Source organism: Eumetopias jubatus, unplaced genomic scaffold (genome assembly GCF_037043125.1).
Source record: "Eumetopias jubatus isolate StellerSeaLion01/CBP00866 unplaced genomic scaffold, mEumJub1_p1.0 scaffold_2, whole genome shotgun sequence".
In the NCBI taxonomy this organism is placed as follows: domain Eukaryota; kingdom Metazoa; phylum Chordata; class Mammalia; order Carnivora; family Otariidae; genus Eumetopias; species Eumetopias jubatus.
This window is the reverse complement of record NW_028274808.1, coordinates 124,988,034-125,003,963: the sequence shown is the minus strand read 5'-3', so window position 1 is coordinate 125,003,963 and position 15,930 is coordinate 124,988,034.

Here is a 15,930-nt window from a genome sequence, read left to right as displayed (position 1 = left end):
GGCAATACTGTTCTGAAGATGTCCAGAGTAACAATAAACCCTTTGTGATGAAAATAGCACAGGGTAGCTATTTGCCAAGTTAAAAATCATGAACTTACTTATTATTTATATTCCAGTGCATGTTGCACATCAGCAGTCATCAGCTTATAATATATTGGGGAAAACAGGAGTGAAAATAATTATCATAAGTAGAATATACATATTTTCACTTTGTCTTATACTTTAATCCCCAGACCATTCAGATAATTAAATTGGTAATGAGATGCTTGCTTTTATGTGCATTTACACATATATTGTCTGACATGTTCCATACTTTTTATTAGGGGTGCTCATAATTAATGATCTTTTATCTGTGTATTACTTTTTATTTGATGGTACTTTTTACTGTGTCAAAGATTGTTCAGCAGAGGTAAACTTTCTATAGTTGGAGGGCCACCAGAGTAAAGGAAAGCACACTATTATCGAAATGAACTAACTTAATGAAGATCATTTCTTCAGCACAGAGGCAACAGGAAGGCAAGGTCAGAAACATTTACCCCAGGGGGTTATATATAGGATGATTGGAGACATTCCCAAAGACAATGAGACACTAGCATTTGTTCAAGAGAAAGGCTATTTCACTCTGAGGGCTCATGCTGGAATTAACTGGTGTCATTTTGAAGGAGGGTTTTGCTAATTGGCATCTCCCAATTGTATATAATGCCAACACCTTTTCTATTAATTATTTGCCATAAACATAGCTCAGTGAAGCAAAACTCCCTGCAAACTTATAAAGATTTAAGAGGAACTGTTGCAGTTTAATTAGTTTCCAAAAGCCCTATGTGAACTGTAACGGTTGGTATTATTTGTATAATGTTTTGTCGGTGGTTAACGTTGGAAGCATTATGTTCATGTATTGTGGTGATGGCCTGCTGAGTAATTGCAAGGTTCATTATACTACCAAGACTGTCAAGGGACATTTATGGATATTCATGTGCAGTGAACCCTTGAACTTGAACTGGTCATTCTTGTCTCCCATGGCTGGAATTGTGTTTACTCCAAATGGCAGGAGAAACTTTAATTATGAAACCATAAACGAGGCAAAATTACCTAAGTTTTAAAATGTTAAATGGACTATTAAGAAACGTACCTGCAGTTTTTCCCCTCTACTATAAAAATGTTATCTGTACTCTCAAGGAAACTCTAAGCTTTAAAAATTTTTAAAGATGTACTGTTTGGTGGTAAATCTGTACTTCCAAAATTATGTGTTTCTATGTAAAAAGATACTAGATGTCCATTATCTCTACTTTAGGAAATCCATTTATAGACCAAATATTAAGAAAAAATCGAACATATTTATACGAAGTTAAAAATATCCAAGCATTGTGCATTGATTTGAAAACTTTTGAAAATATGAAATTTAAGAAGCAAACTTCAAGAAGTATGCCAATACATATTTATCAACATGTAACTATGAGTCAGTGTTAGAGTATATATCACAATAATTGTAATGATCTCTTTATGGGTGTCCTTCCCCTGGACTTTAATGTTCTTGAGAATAGAAGCATTTTCTTAATGTATCCTGTCTCAGAGTGCTCAGTGCATGGTGCTTGTTCAATGAGATTTTGTTGAATTGAACTGAAGAGAGCTGAGAGAAAAGATGGTTATACTAGAGGGGGTTGCAGTTGAAAATAGAGAGTTATGACTGGAGCATGGAGTGCATGGAGATTGGTGGCAAGAGATGGAATTAAAAAATTACTCAGGGAAGATGCTTCCATTCCCAGGGGCTTGAATCATACACAGAGGACATTACGGAGCAGTTACAGGATTTTAAGCAGCTAATCTCACTGACAGCAATGCAGAGGATGGGAATGGGGTAGGAATAAGAAACCAACTCTGATTCACCCACGCTGGGATATGGTATCCCTGAAGCCTGGGTTGCACAAAGATTTTTTGTTTGTTTTAACGCAAAACAAAATTCTTACATGAAATTTTGATTGTGAGAAAATACACACAGCATAATGTACTATTTTAATCATTTTTATGTGTTATAGTTCAGTAGATTTAAGTACATTCACATTGTTGGCCAACCAATCTCGAGAACTCCTCATCTTTGCAAAGTTGAAACTCTTAGTCTGCTCAGGCAGCTGTCACAATACAGTAGAATGAGTGGCTTAAACAATGGCCATCTATTTCTCAGAGTTCAGGATACCAGAAGTTCAAGATCCAGGTGCCAGAAGATTTGGTTTCTGGTGAAGGCCCTCTTCCTAACTGGTAGACAGCTGCCTTCCTGTTGTGTCATGGAACAGGAGAAAGAGAACATAAGAGCTAGCCCAGGTCTCTCTTCCTCTTCTTATAAGGACACTAATCCCATTATGGACACCATACATTATGACTGCATGACCTCATCTAAACCTAATAATCTTCCAAAGGCCTCACCTCCAAATACCATCACATTGGGGGTTATGACTTCAACAAAAGAATATCATAACAATATTTATCTTTTTGCTACTGTCTTATTTCACTTAGGATAATGTCTTTAAGATTCATCCATGTTGTAGTATGTATCAGAATTTCCTTTTTAAGGCCAAATAATATTTCATTGGATGTATATACCACATTTTGTTTATCCATTCATCTGTTGAAGAACATCTGAGTTGCTTTCAGTTTTTGGTTGCTGTGAATAATGTTGCTATGCAAATGGGCATATAAATATTTTTTCAAAACCCTGCTTTCAGTTCATTTGAACATATACCCAGAAGTAGAATTGCTGGATTATATGGTAACTCTGTTTTTAATTTTTTGAGTAGCTTTCTTACTGTTTTCCATAGTAGTTGTACCATTTTACATTCCCACCAATGGTACATAAAGGTTTCAGTTTTTCCACAACCTTGTCAATACTTATTATTGTTTTGATAGTAGCCATTCTATTAGGTGTGAGATGGTATCTCATTGTTGTTTTGATTTGCATTTTCTTAGTGATAAATGATTTTGAGCATCTTTTCATGTGCTTATTGGCCTTTTATATATATCTCCTTTGAAGAAATGTCTGTTCACATCCATCGTCTATTTCTTAATTGGGTTGCTTATTTTTGTAGTTGTTGAGTTGAAGCCATTCTTTATATATTCTGGATAATCCCTTGTTAGATATATGATTTGCATATTTTCTACCATTTCATAGGTTGCCTTTTCATGTTGTTGATTGAATCCTTTGAAAAGAAGTTTTAACTTTTGATGTGGTCCAATTTATCTCCTTTTTTTTTTTAGAATTTTTATTTATTTGACAGAGAGAGACACAGCAAGAGAAGGAACACAAGCAGGGGGAGTGGGAGAGGGAGAAGCAGGCTTCCTGCAGAGCAGGGAGTCCGATGCGGGGCTCGATCCCAGGACCCTGGGATCATGACCTAAGCTGAAGGCAGATGCTTAACGACTACTGAGCCACCCAGGCGCCCCTTATCTCCTTTTTTTTATTGCCTGGCTTTTGATGTCATATCCAAGAAACCATTACTAAATGAAATGACATGAAACTTTTCCCTGTTTTTTTTTTTTTTTGGTAAGATTTTTATAGTTTTAACTCTTACATTTAGGTTTTTGATCCATTTTGAGTTAATTGTATATGTTGTAAGGTTTTTTCTTTTGTTTGTTTTGTTTTGTTTTTTAACGTGGATATCCAGTTTTCCCAACACCATTTGTTGAAAAGACTGTCCTTTCTCTATTGAATGGTCTTGGCAACCTTGTTGGTGCTCTGTACGTCCTGCTGGAGCGAAGAAAAAAAGGGACACTTTTCGTGCATAGAAATGAGGGAACAACGTACAAGAATCTTGGGGAATCTTTTTTTTTAAGATTTTGTTAATTTATTAGAAAGAGAGTGCTCATGAGAGAGAGCACAAGTAGGGGGAAGGGGCAGAGGGAGAAGGAGAAGCAGACTCGCGGCTCAATCCGAGGACCATGAGATCATAAACTGAGCGGAAGGCAGACACTTAGCCGACTAACCCATGCAGGTGCACCTTGGGAAATCTTCTAAATAAGTGAGTCATGGGGATATTTCCAGGAATAGAATAGTGGGGCCTTGTCAGATTAAGAGCACAGAAGGAGGAACTTAGAGTAGCTCCTTCAGGCAGAAAGAACACACAATGTTTTGTTTTTGAAGGATATCTGAAAGAGACAGGGGGCAAATGTTAAAAGCATGGACAAAGATACCATCAAAATCCTAAAGGAGAACACAGGTAGCAACCTTTTCGACCTTAGCCGCAGCAACTTCTTCCTAGAAACATCGCCAAAGGCACGGGAAGCCAGGGCAAAAATGAACTATTGGGATTTCATCAAGATAAAAAGCTTTTGCACAGCGAAAGAAACAGTCCACAAAACCAAAAGACAACCTACAGAATGGGAGAAAATATTTGCAAATGACATATCAGATAAAGGGCTAGTATCCAAAATCTATAAAGAACTTACCAAACTCAACACCCAAAAAACAAATAATCCAATCAAGAAATGGGCAGAAGACATGAACAGACATTTCTCCAAAGAAGACATCCAAATGGCCAACAGGCACATGAAAAAGTGCTCAACATCGCTCGGCATCAGGGAAATCCAAATCAAAACCTCAATGAGATACCACCTCACACCCGTCAGAATGGCTAAAATTAACAAGTCAGGGAACGACAGATGTTGGCGGGGATGTGGAGAAAGGGGAACCCTCCTACACTGTTGGTGGGAATGCAAGCTGGTGCAACCCCTCTGGAAAACAGTATGGAGGTTCCTGAAACAGTTGAAATTAGAGCTACCGTTCGATCCAGCAATTGCACTACTGGGTATTTACCACAAAGATACAAATGTAGGGACCCGAAGGGGTACGTGTACCCCAATGTTTATAGCAGCAATGTCCACCATAGCCAAACTGTGGAAAGAGCCAAGATGTCCATCGACAGATGAATGGATAAAGAAGAAGTGGTATATATACACAATGGAATATTATGCAGCCATCAAAAGGAATGAGATCTTGCCATTTGCAACGACGTGGATGGAACTGGAGGGTGTTATGCTGAGTGAAATAAGTCAATCAGAGAAGACATGTATCACATGACCTCACTGATATGAGGAATTCTTAATCTCAGGAAAGAAACTGAGTGTTACTGGTGTGGTTGGGGGTGGGAGGGATGGGGTGGCTGGGTGATAGACATTGGGGAGGGTATGTGCTATGGTGAGCACTGTGAATTGTGCAAGACTGTTGAATCACAGTCTGTACTTCTGAAACAAATAACGCAACATATTTTAAGAAAAAAGAAAAAGAAGAAGATAACAGGAGAGGAAGAAAAGGGGAGTATGTCAGAGGGGGAGATGAACCATGAGAGATGATGGACTCTGAAAAACAAACTGAGGGTTCTAGAGGGGAGGGGGGTAGGGGGATGGGTTAGCCTGGTGATGGGTATTGAGGAGGGCATGTTCTGCATGGAGCACTGGGTGTTATGAACAAACAATGAATCATGGAACACTGCACCAAAAACTAATGATGTAATATATGGTGATTAACATAACAATAAAAAAATTAAAAAAAAAGCATAGACAAAGATAAATGACAGGCACTTCATTGTCATGAAATATAACATGTACTGGGGAAGACAGCATGCACAAATAATTATAATACAAGGTAAAGGAATAAATGTTATAGAAATAATATTGATAAAATGCTGTGGACATTTAGAGGAGAAAACAATTCTTCGGAGAGGACCAGGTGGGTCTTGCTGGATATAGTCATCCAGATTGCTCATTTGTAAGCAACAGAAACCACCCATGATTAATTTACACCGAAAACACACTTATTAAGAGGATATTTGCTAGTTTATAGACTCTTCGGGAGGATATGGGAACCAGAACTGGAAGAGACACAGCCTAGAAAAATACTTAAAATTCCACCTCAGAATTTATCCTGTAATAAGGACACCATTGTCACCACACTTGAGCATAGACACTGACTTACACTGTTCCCATCAGCCCTAGATCTGGATGTTGCCACTAGAACTGGCCAAAAGTGAGAATCTGACTTTTTTTAGCTCCTGTTTTGTAGAATTCTGCCTCAAGTGGAAAATACCAGCCTACAGGAAGTGAAAAGGGGTTAAGGTGAGGTGGCTGCAAAATATCGCAATGTCCACAGAGCTGAGAGAGGTAAAATTTGCACTGCTGTGGGAGAAATAGTAAGACTTAGACAGGCAGTGGCAGGTGGAAATATGGGGAGGAGATTCAGAAAAAGATGTAGCCTGATAGTGATATTAGCTAAAGCCCTGACATAAGGGAACATGTTTGAAGAAGAGATCATTGGGAAAGAATCGTGATCACCTGTATTTGTGTGAACACAAGAGGAAGAAACTTGGATGGATAGGCCTTTATCAGGAAAACCAAAGGAAAAGCTTCTAATGAGTGCCTAGTAAATTGTATTTGTTCAGTTTACTTCTAACTGAATGAGGCTGTTAAGAAGGGAAATGTTTGCAGTGCTCACTGTTGTTTAGGGATGAAATGAATGAAGACTAAGAAAAATTCTTTGAATTTGTTGACCTTTGAAAGAAGAATTTCGTTAGGATGCTGAGGGTAGAATCCAGAGGGCAGATAGAGATGAACAAGGAAAATGTAATTGGAATGGAATGACAATAATTGGTGGCATCAAGGGTCAGTTACTTTAGGAAAAGGAAGATAGGACTTGTCAAAGGAACTACTTTCAAAAAAAGATTTATTGAGCACCTACTACATAGTAACTATTTAAAGTACTTGGAGTATATAAGTGAACAGAATGGACAGAGATCAGTGCCCTTGGGATCTTTATGTCCTGGAGGAGTGTAAGAGGCACCAGATAGTTAACAATAAACCTAGCAAATAAGTAAATTATATAGTGGTTAGAAGGTGATAAGTGTTAAAAGAAAAAAAAAAAAGGTAAAGCAGAGTGGGAAAATTGATGGGATTTGTTGATCTTTGCAAGAAGAATCTCATTAGAATAGTGGGGAATAGAGGTCCAGTAGGGTCAGCTAGGTATTTGGGTGGTTGTACTGGTAAATAGATCTGCAAGCTAAGCAGGATGATCAGATAAAAAAATGCCTAAGTAACTGGAGGCTTGTATATTAGAGCTGCGATTTGAGAAAGTCTTAAAGAAGTTGATGGAAGAGGCTGTAGATATCTAAGGGAAGAATGTTTAGGCAGAGGAATAGGCGCCGCAAGGCTCTGAGCAGGAACATGCACGGTGTGTTTGACAAACAGGATGAAGAAGCAAGAGAATAGTAGGAAAACAACCCAATGAGATCATTGGAACCCAGTTCTTATAGGACCTTGTAAACTACCATGAGGAACTTGTAAGGACATCATAAAGCAGCTACTGTAGGATTGATAGCTCTTTGATAGCTTCTGTAGATTACCAGTATGAGGTAGTCTACAGCTTCTTATACAATTCAGAAGAAGTTCAAGCTTACTTTGCATAGGCTATTTCTGTTTAAACAACTTCAGAAAGAGATAATGTAGAAATGCAGACAAAAGGATGATGCCGTATAACTGATGTAAAGTAAGGTGAGATTCTTTATTGAAGGGGCAGAAGGTAAACTATGATGAATAATTTTATAAGGTTCTTTTTTTTTGCCTGCATTCCTAGAGTGAAGTAAACATTAGTTGTTTGTCCATTTCTGATGATATACATATCATTTCAATAAAAAAATTGAAAATCATTTTTAAACAAGTGTTTCTAAAAGAGCAACTACTTCTTTTGAACTTCCTCTCTTTTTTCTTACACACCTTTTAATAGAGGTGTTAATGAGGTATATTGAGGACCTTGAAGTGCTTCCACTGTAAACTTTTGGGAGACCTCAGGGTAGAAATTATGGTGACTATTTAAATCAGATTGGTCATCCTAACGGACTTTAAATCATGTAGATAAATCCAAGTTTTGTAATTTTGGTTAAGGTTGAAGTTGAATGTTTCATTTGGCATAATCCTTAAGATAACTCACAGCTTGCTAAATTTTCCACTTTTCGGGTGGGTGTTTGGTAGTAACAGACATAACCACACAGTGGGGTGACTAACCATAATGAGATATGTAGAGCAGGATGATCAGATAAAAAAATGCCTAAGTAACTAAAGCTTGTATATTAGACAGGAACAGTGTTACTCTTTCATACATTCCCATTGGACTAGTAGAGAATTGTTTTTGTGTCTACATACGTCACTGGTTTTATCTGATGTGATCACTAAAGCTCATCTCCTTTACTTCCATGATTTAAGCATCTTCTGTCATGCCAGGCACATTTAGTATCTTCTGATTTAGCTCATGTAATGCCCTACATAGAGCACAGAAAGAAAGGGTTTCAGTAAGTCTGATTTCACTATACTGTGACATTTTCTGATTAAATAAATTCTATACGGGGGGTTTCATTGTATTTCTTTATTTTTACAGACTAGTTGTGTGAACGCTTAAACCAGTCCTTTGTCTTGTGAAAACTCTCCGTGTATGGAGTCTGTTAGAAAAGACTTGGTGAGGTTATCAAAAACTGTTGCTTCTCATAAAAAAAATTAAAACATAAGCAGCTGGGCTTTATATCTGGGGACAGGTGAAAGACGATGAGGAAAATACACACACACACACATATATAATATAAGTAGGTTTCAGGCATCCTTTTGGCATTAACCATCTGTCATTAAGAAAGGATTTCAATATACACAATTGACTTCTGGCTGTTAGAAGAGAGGAAAAGGTTTTAACATGTCATGAATCTGAACTGAAAATCATGGCATTATTTTTTCTTTTATTAAAGAACACTTTTACAAGCACACAGAGTTTAAATGTCACTTAAAGAAAAACTTGGCTTTCTGTGATTTTTGTATTTCTTCTAGCATCAATTTTTAAACTACTAAGAGCGAAGTCTACTCAGAAATCATCTACTGGCAGCAATATTCTTGAGGCTTTCAATGGAAAAGCTAGTTATATGCTAAATAAAAACAAAATTTTCTTTATTATGAATGTCTTCTCTTTTACTTTAAAAAAAAACTTTTCCCCTTTGATTCCTCCTATATATAGTTAGGTATTTTCCAAAGAGTGGGAAATGGATTTCCTAAGAGCCATCTGCATATGCTGTGTCCACTTAAGCATAGGCTATTCAAGCATTTAAACAGGAACTATAGTTTAACTCCTTTTATATTTCTTTTACCTGTATACTGATGTGCACCTTCCTTATTTCTAAAGTATATTCAAAGGGAGTTACAAGGGAACATAGAGGAAAAATAAAATTTTATTGATATTATCATTTCTGTTTAAAATTTATTTACCATTTATCTGTTATTTAATATCAGTTCAAGTTGGATTTAGATAAATTCAGTGTACAATTGACTTTAGGATGAAGTAAGAGTAATGGTAATCCTCTTCAAGAAATTGATTTTGATATGAAACTATGTTCAGGTTTCTATAATGGCTAGCGCGAAATTCAAATAGGTACTAGAGATTTTGATTTTCTGCTCAGGGATGCTTTAGCATTAGTTTGATAAAGAAGAAAATATCCTTTAAATACCTTTGAAATAGAGCTTTGGGTAAGTCAGGTTAGTAGCTTCAGTGGTTCATGATTTTCATAGTGTGTAACTTTAATTCTGAGGAGTCCAGGGCCCAATAATAATAATTATGATACTAGGGTGTATCTGTTGTTATTTAAATGAACAACAAAAACCCCTTTCTCAAGTAGTTGCTTACAAGTGGGGCAGAGTAGGTCTTTTGGAACTGCCTTCCCACAGTGTGAAGTTAAAACAGCCTCTTTTGTGAAAATAAACTCAGACTCATCTGAGGAGGGGAGGACCACATTACATGGTTATGGTGATGTCACTCGTCCACTCTTTCTTTCTCAGGCTTCAGAGTGGCCTCTCTATACCTCCTAAGGCACGGGCCTACTCAAGGGAAATAAAACCTCCTTCCTTAACTCCAAGGCACCTCACTCACCTTAGTTGCTTTGCTTGTAAAATATGGTATTGATAATATATGCATTGAAGGGCTGCTGGGAAAGTTAAAAAGAATGTCTACAAGAACTACTTTAAATTAATGATAATATATCTGTTTTACTTGTGCTTATCATATTCTTAACAAATAATGCACATGCTGTAAAGGAGAGGTCTATCTCTCATTGGATCTGAAACCGCTGACCTCTGAGTACATTGCTGTGGCTTCCTATTAATTATTATTAATTAACAATGTGAGTGTCTGTTGTCCCTCCTCTGAATCGATATGAACAATGTGAGTGTCTGGTGTCCCTCCTCTGAATTGATAGGTTTGGTCTTCTCGTCCAGCCCTCAGAATTTCTGGCGATTATGTTCCCTGAATGAATCTCACCAGCCCCCAGAATCTCTGAGGCCTCCATCTACTGAGTGGACTATTTCTGCCGTAGTCATTTCTTGCAGAGTAAAAACATATGGGTCCCTAACTAGTGAAGTACTAGTGTGTGATCCTATTGAGCCTTAACCAGTTCCAGACCTTGTTGGCTCAGGCACACGCAGTATTTTCATCTGTAAATGTGAACGACCTCACCTACCACCCAGGGAGGGAGTGAGGATTAAATGAGGTAACATATGTTAAGTATATCACATAGTGCCTAACAAATAGTAAAAACCACCAAGTGGTATGGATCATCATCATCATCATTGTATATTCTATCTAGAAATAACTCTATTTTTCTTCCCTGAGTTCCTTGCTTGCCAATTCCTGCCAAGACATTTTCCTCCTGTTCAATTTTAGTTTCTGGTCTGAGATAATCATACTGATCAGGTGATGAATTACTCTTTAGTGATTAATGTAAAGGATAATCTCACATTTTATAGTCTCACCTGGCTCATTATTACTAGGGTATAGGTTTGATCTTATTAGCCTTTAGTTGAATGATACTGAAACCAGATAATAAACTGGACAGAATTATATGCCTACATAGGACTTTGGAATCCTGGGGTGGTCTGGAGGTTTGTTTTATTTTGTTTTTATTTTAACTGTAGAACTTAGCAAATTCACTGAGTTAATTTTCATTGGTAATTTAATCATGCAAGTTGCCCTTAGTTCTCTTCTTATTCTTTAATGTTAATTGTTTTTTGTGTCTAGTCTTCTTATTTTGTATGCAGGCTGTGCATAGCCTTGTTATATTCATGGTCTAACATGAGCTTTTAAAAAGAACTCTGCAATCAGTAAGAAAATGATACTGTCATAGATTTAAGTTATCATTCTACTGTAAAATTCCATGAAGCATTTTGCTTTGATGGGTTTGGTTGTGCTGATGATCAAATTATACCCTCCAAGTGCACAGTGTTACTGTGTTTTAGGAGAATACAGTTTGGGACTTATTTGTTCTTTTTCAAAAGCCATCTCAAATCCCTTTTAATGAGTTGTGGGGAGTAGCGAAGGTGAAAGACCAACACTGAAAGCCTGTATCAGAAGATACTGTCATGTCTATCACGTAATATTGAGGCTCTACCCTGTTAATAATAATATTTGTATTAGATAAAAAATGGTTTGTGTTGTTGATTAGTGCTTAATTTATATGAAGATATGTTCAGAGCATTTCATAACAAATGTGTTTTCTCTACTACTTTTATAAAAGCCTCAAAGAAGGTACCTTTTATGTATGGCTGCTACAAAAAAATTATATTTTTAGTTTTTGAAGTGTATCCTTAATGAACAATTATTTCAGGGAAAAAAAATAGGATCTGCTCAAGCCATCAAGACCTGGTTGGTTTATAGTAAGTTTTGAAATTTTAAAGCTGCAGTGAAATCTTGTGGTCTCTTTATATTTGCATGTGAATTTTTTTGTTGCTAGTGGTAACTATAGAGAATTTTTTTCAAACAGCACCCTTTTAATAACAATGGTCTCCCCAAATATACTGTGGCATAGCTTTAAACTTTATTAAGTCTGTCTTGGACTCCCCTTCCTCTCCCGAGTAAATGGAAGAAAAGTTTGGCAGGCTCCATGCTGTGCACTTGATTGATGTCCAGAACATCTGAAGGACTTTTGTGTCCTGCATGCTCTCCATGAGTGCATAATGTGTGAATACTTAAAGAAGGTCAGCCCTTATCACATGTAATCTAGGCCTGAAAGCAGATCAACAGTGACAGTCATATCCCGTAAGTAAGAACACAAATCATCCTCCACACGCTTTAGACAAGTTGTGGGATATTTTTTCTCTCTTTTTTACCCCTTCCCACTCACGGGGGACCTTGGCAGAGAAATGAAAGCAGAGAGGAGACGTGCTCAGAATAATGTGTCACTTGTCGGAGGGAGGAAGGGATTGTTTATTTGTAATGATGTGCTGGTCTTTCACTGTGCAGCTGAAGGGAGCTTCGGCTTGTTAATGACCAGTGATGTGGAAGGCTGCAAAGGAGACCGGGGTGGGGAGGTGGGAGGCAGCCTGAATGCAGCCGAAGTTGCGGTCTTTATAGACCCCAGAGTCAGAAGAAACGTTTTTGTACACTTGAGTTCTATTGTTCATGTGTTCCCCCATAATGCAGTAACTTTTTATATCATTGTGTGAGTGTATGAGCTGAAAATCAGAGTCGGGAGATGAATTAGCCTGTGCAATTCTGAGTGCACATTTCTCGTTTTGGTACAACCATTATGAAAGTTTAAAAAAATGTATTTTAGGGCAAAACTCAACGGAATGGTAGGGACCAAAAATGCTATAGCTTGCAAAAGGAAGAAGGAAATAACTGTTGTTTTTATGTGCCTGTATTTGAAGAGAAGTTTAATTAAAAAGTTAATGTTGCTCCGGACCGTATTTGTAGGGATTTTCAAATAATCAAGAAAATAACACTCACTTTGTTGTTCTCGTCAAGAATTATACGGATATTGTTACATTTTCTTAGATACAAAGGAATGTACTTATCATCCTAGCATTGAAAACTTTACTGGTTTCTTTTGAAATGTAATCAGCTGCGAGAGGTAGTTGTAGACAGTTCCCATAATGGAAAATAAACTGTGCAAATACCTCCTCTAGAAATGAAGGCTTGGCTTCCCACAGAATCCCATTATGAGACATGAGGTCCTTTCCACTTTCTCCCTTCTGCTTTTCCAGCCCAACGTCTGTCTCTGTTCTCCAGGCATATCCAGGTTCCCACGTTCTCCACAAACACTGCTCTTTTTCTTACTCCTGAATCTCTGTACTCTCTGTTCCCTTTGCTTAGGATTCCTTTGCCCTCCCCTCACCCAGTGAATTCCTACTTATCTTTGAAGACCTAGTTGGCATGCCTTTCCCCCACAAGTCCAGTCCCCACCCCCAGCCCGAATTCATCTTTGTCCACTGTACTTTCTGTGTTCCTACTGTCCCCCAGGCAGTGACTGTACTGCATGGTCATTTGCACTGTATGCTTGTCCTCAACTTACACGGTCAGTTGTGCCTTGAGGGCAGGTCCTGTCTCTTAAGAAACGTTCTCCTATCCCATTTACTAGATACAGTTCCCCCAGTTCAGTTTAAAAACTGCGTATATACATAAAATCAGTAGATTTGGGGAGTTTTCTGTGTGAAGATAAGTCACAGATTGAAATTGTTAAAACAGTAGTCACTGATACGAGGAATTCTTAATCTCAGGAAACAAACTGAGGGTTGCTGGAGTGGTGGGGGGTGGGAGGGATGGGGTGCCTGGGTGATAGACATTGGGGAGGGTATGTGCTATGGTGAGTGCTGTGAATTGTGCAGGACTGTTGAATCACAGACCTGTACCTCTGAAACAAATAACACATTATATGTGAAAAAAAATAAGTAGGAAGGGAAAAATGAAGGGGGCGGAAATCGGAGGGGGAGACGAACCATGAGAGACTATGGACTCTGAGAAACAAACTGAGGGTTCTAGAGGGGAGGGGGGTGGGGGGATGGGTTAGCCTGGTGATGGGTATTAAAGAGGGCACGTTCTGCATGGAGCAGTGGGTGTTATGCACAAACAATGAATCATGGAACACTACATCAAAAACTAATGATGTAATGTATGGTCATTAACATAACATAATAAAATAAAATAAAATAAAAAGAAATTGTTAAAACAGTAGTGTCATAGACCTCTGCTTCAAGTATCTGAATATTCAATGAACTAAGTAAAAGGAGACTGATTAAACATTTCCCTTTGCAGGTGTAATTCGAATTTTTAAAACCTGATTTAACATAAGACACCTTTTTTATCTTTGTTTTAGTGACCACATTGTGAAGGGAACAGTTTGGCAAATGTTACATTAAAGAACGTTATTGTTAACAAAGGATGTTTTTGTCAGGAGGCAGGGGAGTGATTAGTGAGAGTGTTTTGGAAATTGACCATTTTCTGATACCTGCCTATGTTCTGGGCACTGTATTCATTAATTAATACTCATATACTGTATAATCTGTATAACAATCTTACGTTAGATTATGATCAACGTGTAGAACAAAGTTTACACGACTTGTCCAAGGTTATATATTTGTCCAAGAGCAGAGCTAGGCTCTCTACTTCAGAGCACAGGCTCCATAGATCTAGAATGAGCAGGTCTGTTAAAGAATTTGACAGTTGATAGCCTTGCACAGCCTACTCATACAGGCAGCCCTAGCTGTAGTCTCCTTTTCTCTTTCCTTGCCCTTTCTCTCATGTGTGTATTTTCAAATGAACACCTTTCCCTTAATATTCTCTCAGAGCTTTCCTTGCAACCACCTTGGGTGTGTACTGGAGGGTGAACGGCTTAAGTCATATGCAAATCGGGGTTGTTTTGCTAAGCCAGATTTCTGATCTACATTATAAGAGTTTTATTATATCTTTTGAGCCTCGTTGTCTGGAACCTCATTATGCATTTTATAGAACATCTCTTTCGTGGTTGGCACCCAGCATATATTAAACAATAAAAGGCAAAAGGGAGGGAATTAATAGGGGTAAATTCATTTTGAATTTCTTAGTATTATAAATGAAAGAAAGAAATCTGTATTACCAAAAAGTTTGACCAAGTAGGAGCCTCTCATGCTTCTGATTTTCACTTCTCCTCACAGAGTTAGAAGTTCAGGTTCAGAGACTCATCTTATATGCTGAAATTCTAAACCTTTTTTTTTTTTAATTCATTGAGCCAGTCAGTTTTCAAACGCCTTTAGTTATTTATGTAATATATAGTCTAAACTCTGTAATCTACGTTCTGAATCCTGCACCGTCTGGTTCCACTCTGTCTAGGTTTCTCTCCAGCCATTTACTAATAGGAACTGTCTGCTCCAGTAAGATTTTTCTTCTCATGCTATTACACAAATGAAATATTTAATCCTACCTCTAATCCTTGCTCATATAATTTCTTCCTTTCCATCTCCTCTATTGCTGTATAAATTCAATTCTTATTTCGACGTCCAGCTCTCCCTTCAGTTTTTGGCCCAGTCTAATCCATCTCTTACTCTGATTTTCCATCTTTATTCCATTTGAGGACACTTCATCTTAAAATGTTACATTTTTCACAGTTCTCTATTATGTATACTGCTTTTGCTGTGGCATTGTAAACTTCTTGAGTACATTTATTTCAGCGAGCACATAGTGCAAAATTAGAAATGATTGCTGATATGAATTGCTTTGAACTGAAATAGGATTCTAGGGAGGGAGCAAGGGCTCTCCCTTTAGGCTTTGAACCATTTATGGATGCTCATATTGGGGAAAAGCGAGCAGTGGGAGCTGTCCCACATTTCAGCCATTCACTCATCCTCCCAGAGCTCAAGGCTGGGTTCCAAATTGGCAGGGGAATCATGTTGTGATGTGGCTCTGAGCCGAATATAGGTTTGAACGAGAGATTCTCTTGCTTGATTTTTGTCATCATTTCCCACATATTTCCCTCTGCTCCTGATCACTCTTGTTCATTTTAGTATGCCTCAGTCTCCCTTCTTAGCTAAAAGGCATGTGGGTAAATGATACTGAAATGATACCACCCCCGACTTACAGTTTTCTGACAAGTTATTTGCATGGCTTCTGTGAAATGCAAA